The sequence below is a fragment of the Meleagris gallopavo genome, chromosome 13 (assembly GCF_905368555.1).
Source record: "Meleagris gallopavo chromosome 13, MGAL_WU_HG_1.1, whole genome shotgun sequence".
Taxonomy (NCBI): Eukaryota; Metazoa; Chordata; class Aves; order Galliformes; family Phasianidae; genus Meleagris; species Meleagris gallopavo.
Window position 1 is genome coordinate 5,560,379 of NC_139416.1, and position 6,131 is coordinate 5,566,509.

Consider the following 6,131-nt stretch of genomic DNA (forward strand, 5'->3'; position numbering starts at 1 on the left):
CACGTTGGAGAGTTGGGCAGAGAGGAACCAGATGAGGTTTGACAAGAGCAAGTGTAGTAAGGGTGACGGAGCACTGGAACGGGCTGCACAGAGAGCTTGAGGAGTCTCCTGAGGAGATCTCCTAGACCCGCCTGGATGCCTACCTGTGCAACCTGCTGTAGGAGCCTGCATTGGCAGGGGGTTGGACTGGGTGATCTCTAGAGGTACCTTCCAGCCCCTGCAATTCTGTGATTCTGTGAGTTGCCCATTGCAAACACAGTGCCACTTCAGCATGATGGCCAGAACATGTCATCTTGTATTGATGTCCAAAATAAGAAGTCTAGTTGTAGACAATAAGTACCCTAAAATAATGGTAAGAATCTCTTAAATTTTGTGGACTGTTCTTCAATTATCCTACTTCTTTTTAATAGAAATATTGTGTTTTTTACACTCGGTCTTACTGACTCCACTGTCAGATGTTCAGTACAGGACAGTTTATGCTGCATATATGATACAAAGAGAATTTACTTGCCTCTGATTACTCTTCTACCATTTTTGTACTACTTTATCATCCCTGTACCTTACTCTGTTAAACTGCACCCGTCGTTAACTGTGAAATATAATGTAGGCTTGTTCACGTTAAACTGTTCTGAATGTCTGGCTCTCTAAGGCTTGTGTAAGACATACATTTATTTAATTACTATTCACTTTGCCATTCAGCCACTTTGCTATGGTTGTCTGTAAGGAAATGCTAATACCTTCTGACCCCTCTAGCCTGGGCAATGCTGCTACACAGTTCAGCAAAACTTCTTCATTGTAGAGCATCCCTGTATTCAAAATGATCATGTAGGAAAATGTTTCCATACCAAGTTATCACAGTTTGGCATGTTGTTGGGTAACTGGCAGTGAGGAAAAGTCATCACGTTAATTCTCCATAACGCTGTGTTGAGATTTTGTGTGCTTTTAGGGAGAGTATGTCTCTAAACATCATAAACTTGCTGAGGGAATTGTCACCCCAACTGGCAAATGGTCAACTGTGAGCAACAGATTTATTACCTGACATAATTAATTGCCTAGATAGTGACATTTCCCATATTATAGACAATTGTGAATTATGAGCCCAGCTGCTAGCCTTCTCATTCACTGAAATCGGTTGATAAATATGTTTATTTGAGGTCAGCTTGGCCTCATCCATTAGAAATATTGTTTTTCTAAACATTACATTGATTTAATTTAACTCTAATCAATTTAAAATGGTTCTGACAATTAACAAAAGCTTCAAATATGACCTTAAAGTAATAGGATTCATTAGCTATGTTTAGGATTAAACTTATCCTAATAGGGCTATTTTTCTTCTGAGGGCATGTAGTAGGCCGATTGGTGGTCAGTCAAAATGAAATCAATTATTATAAATTATACAGTTTGGGTTGATTCTGTCATGCCTGCTAATTTGTATAAATAAAGACCTCGCACAATAGAAGCCATTTATTAATAACTATCTGTATCCCAACCTGTATCACACTTTATGTTACAGCTGCAGGATCATCTGTTACCCATGAAGTGTTATATTCTCTACTGCTAGGCATATATGCTAATTAAACCCATAATTAATTGTAACAGTTATAGTTAAAGTCAAAATGCTGACAGCCTTTTTGGCGTATTATTCATGGTAATCAACTGATTCAAAAGGCAACGTAATCAACAATTCCTGCACTAGCCAGGGGATCATAATACCAGTGACAGCTGGCACCCACAGGTCTTTGGATACAAAAGGAAATATAAGCCTCTAGAAGTGAAATGCTTCAGTACGAGCAGGGCCTATTGTTTTTCTGAGACAAAATACAAGCGTAAGTTGTATTTAAGAACTGAATCCTTAATGCAGCAGTTAATAGAAATGCACAAGAGCCGTGCTCCAGAGAGCACACGCTGCCTTGCTGGGTTGGGGGCAGCACTGAGGGTTCACGTAGGGTCTGGTTTTACCCTCTTACTGATCCCTTCTAGCTCCTCGTGCTGCAACAAGCTGTCTCAAATTAGCAGTGAGAATTCTAGAGAAGGCTTTGAATGCCATCAAGAATGAGTTTTATTTGCGCTGTTCTCATTGAACACTGAAAGTTTGACGGTGCCCAAAAGGCACACCTCTCTCTGGGTATGTTCTCTGCAGAAAGAGAGCATTAGGCAGTGCAGGGAATGTCACATTTTCAACAGGTATCTGGCTGTATGTCAGCCTTTGAACCTATGAGAAATTCCCTTTATACTTTGTTCCCACAGTGGTGAATTCCATTCCCACAGGAGCCATGGGAGGACCAAGGTGAGGAGAGGAAGGAGAAAGGGAAATCTGTCAGCAGTAGTGTCTCCAGACACTCTAATAAGGCTTCTCTGAAGTGAGGGCACGTATTAGGGTGCCTCTGGAGCAATGAGAACTCTTCAGTAGGCCACCAGCAGCGGAAGAGGCCGTAGAAGTTAGCAGGCACTTTCGGCAATCACACCTTGGGACTGAAGTGCAGGGCCAGGAGAGCCTTTGAACCCATTGCATCCACCAGATCAATGCTTGGAGGTTGCTTTCCACCTCAATTTAAAGGCAGCCTTGCTATCTATCATTGCACGTGGCCTCAGATCACATCTATTTTACAGACTTTCTTTGTGTAGTCGAGCATGCTCATGGCCCATAGCACCACGGAGCCAATGAGTTTATACGAGTTTATACACAGCTTCTTCAGATGTGCTCCTTCTAAAACAAGGTTAGCCATAGTTTCATTACTAAGATTTACACTGTCAGTTACAGGGATGCCCATCCAATCCTATAACACACAAATTTATGGCTATCACAAAGAAATTTTTATTGTTAGGGCTCATATACAATGTGTGACATTTGTGACACATTTTTTAATAAAATATATTGTACTTGTGATTTCTAATGCTTAAAATAAAATAAAATAATAATCAACTTTTAGCTGCAGTTTCCCCCTGGTTATTGAGCCGAACTTAATGACTGGCTGAAAAGTATTTGTCAACACAACAGCTGGAGAGCAACACTTTCTTGTAGCTTTATGTCACAGCATATGCCAGCCACTCAGAACATGTGATAATTCAACTGGAGCTGGTACTACAATAGCAGATGGGTTGAAGCATTGTTATTCTCACTCTAGCTCCCAGCCCTTGAGGGATCACTAAATAAAATCAAAGCAGATGGACCATTACAAGCTCATTTGTGTTCACTACAAGCACCTCAACCTCCAGTTGTGATATACTGCACCTTTGTATAAAATGACATGTATGGTAACATGACCTAATGAAAATAGCATCAGACTTGGCAAGTGAGGAATGAGGCTGGGAAATATGCACAGATCTATTTATCACTGAGTTCTTACCTTGAATAAAAGGTTCATTTTTCCCTTCCTCCCTCCATGTTTATCATTTTATTTCTGCCTATGTTTATCATGTGATTTCCCCACGCTTGTAAGAACTGAGAGGCGGCCATTGGGTCAGGCTATAGAAGGTCTGGCACGTTTCCTGTCCTCTGCCAAGTGTGAATGCTGCTAACCACAGTGCAAAACTTGCTGTTATTTCTGCACACTGCTGACGGGTGTTAAATGAGGTGTCCCGCAGGTGGAAAAGCTTTCACCACCCTCATCCCAATATCTGCAGCCACACAGACGTGTGAGGATGGATGGACACACAGTTATTGATGATTCCCTTACTGAAATCCTCTCAAATTTGAGTTTTTCATATCATCTGCTTGAATGTATAATTTGTATCATTTTTCTCTGACTGCTTTTAAGCAGCTTCTGCCTACTGCTCTAGAGACGGGTGTGTTCAGTGCTAAGGAACATATACAGTGAACTCATTACAGGTTTTGGGATTTCTTTTTTATCTGTGTAAATAGGTAAAGCAGAGGCAGCCAGTGAAGTGTTGGAGGAGAGCGAGATGCTTTTATGTTTGCCTGGATAAAAGATCAGATTGTATGACATATCAGAAGTGTTATATCTTCAGTAAAAGTTCTGCAGGTAAACTGGCTGCCATAGGACCATCACAGCTGCTGCTGCTGTGCGCTAAGGGCCCAGACAGGTGCAGCAATGGAAAGCAAAAAAATAGCTTCAATAGCAACCCTATTGAATACCTTTGAAGTTCCATGGGTGCAATATGTGATTAGAAGAAAGAAACTTGTCCAGCTTCCTTTTTGAAACGGCCTGTTGCTTAAGTGCCGTGAATGGGTCAGCTAACAGATCATCTCCCCTTAGCCAGAACCCTCTGGCAGCCCGCAGGACACTGCTCCCAGGTTGTGTGCTGCATGCATGCCCTGCCACATCCTTGGCCTGCTCGTTGCTCTTCCTGAGCACTCTCTGTTGTGCAGCAGCTCATCCTCATAGGTAAAGCTGCCTGACTCCATTAGAAGCATTTGCAGGTCAGGTCAGATGTCAGCACTGCATCTTATCTGCTGGCCAGCTTTCCTATCAGCCCAACTGATTTGCTGAGATAATTCTGTTTCCTGCTATCAATTATAATAAATCAACCACTGTAGTTTCGTTGAAATCTCTGCTAACAAAGGAGCTGCCCATGAAATTCTCAGACGATATGCAAGGAGGGGGAAAAAAATCTTAATTTTCTAAATATAAAAAAGTTTGAAATAAGCAACTTGACATTCTGGGTAATGCTATATCTTTTCACTCCAGTGTTAATGGCTCATTCTTGCCAGAGTCAGCTCAGGCTGGGACAGGAGCAGTAAAAGCATCAATCGCTCCTCTGAAAATAAATTTTCTGAATAATGTGATCTTATATGGGGGAGTGTGTGTGCGGGTAAACACAGGTATGGGGGGGAAGGAGGGAGCGAGAGCACTTGGAGGAATGAGAAGGACTGAAATGGCATTTCCCACTGTTGTGGCTATTGAAGTTAGGAATGAGGATTTTTCATAGCAGAAGGTAACCCTCTGTCTGTAATTGTGAACCTATTCACAGTTGGACTCAATAATCCTTATGGGTCCCTTCCAACTTAGGTTGTTATATGACCATTGTAGATAGACCTGGAATGAAGGACATGAAGCATCCCAGAACGTACCAACTAAAGCAGCCAGAACTCTGGGGCAAAAAAAAAAAAAAAAGGATTAAGAGCATTCTGGTTTTTCCTTATAGCAGTACCAAGCTACTGAGCACATAGAAATAATGCTGTAATTGATAGCCATAAACCTAGAAGAGATGGTAGCATACACTCTGTGTTGCTTCATTCAGCTTTGCTGTTGAATGCTGATGTTTTTCTTATTTCAAAAAGGGATTTCTGTTCTTTGTGGAATTTCAGAATTTCTCCCTTTTCTTTTGGCTTCTTCCTGAAAAACAGCACTGGTTTGGGAACAGCTTTGCTGGGATAAAACTCAGTTGCACTGCATGGCAGAGGGTAGCAAAGTGAGCCAACACTCCACAGTGCTTCTGCGTTCATTCAGACAGGCATTTGACAGAAGGATGTTTAAAAGTAATTGCATATCCCCTACCCTATCTTTAAATATTCAGAGAAAAAGTCACCGAAGAACCGATAATGTGACAATAATAATGAGGCTGAAGAACAGCACTGTAGCATGAACTCATATATCCCTTGGTTTCATTTACATGTGTAGCAGCTGCTTGTTTCTCCATCATAGAAAGATCATTACCTGGCTTGTAAGGAGAGAGGAGAAGTCTGTTCACCTTTGGGCAACTAGCTCTGCATCTATGAATAGTTCTTCCCCATCTCATTACGCATGTAATTGCTGCATTATAATTTATTTATTCATTGATTTAATGTAATAGATAAGTAGAAAGAAAATTACCTTTGCAAATAAATTTGATAGGTGGGAAAGCTGTATGGTTAAAAGGAAAAAAAAAAAAAACAAAAAAACAAAATATGCAGTGTGGAATGTGAGGTGGATGGCATCTCAATGTGTGAGCGCTGGCATACAGTCCAGGCTCATTAGAAAATGAAGGTGAATCCAGCCAACTTCAGTGCTGGTGCAAAAAGAAATGACTGTGGAACTCGTATGCAATTTATATTTACATTCTCAGGTATGTTATTTCTTTGTGAAATGGGGCGCCAGCCGAAAATGAGAAATAAAGAGGATAAGAAGAGGACTCAAACATCAGAAACACAAAGGTAGGAAGTTTGCAAACCATCTGGGGAAGCTGGGGCT

At 41.2% G+C, this 6,131-nt stretch overlaps 1 long non-coding RNA gene across 2 annotated transcripts in view; it reads left to right on the plus strand.

Moving 5' to 3' along the window:
• LOC116217123 (uncharacterized) overlaps positions 1-6,131 on the plus strand; it is a 208,902-nt gene that overhangs the window by 189,400 nt on the left and 13,371 nt on the right. For both annotated transcript variants that reach the window (XR_014886226.1, XR_014886227.1), the window contains exon 6: positions 6,007-6,094. This is a non-coding gene — a long non-coding RNA (uncharacterized LOC116217123). The remainder of the gene's footprint in view (positions 1-6,006; positions 6,095-6,131) is intronic.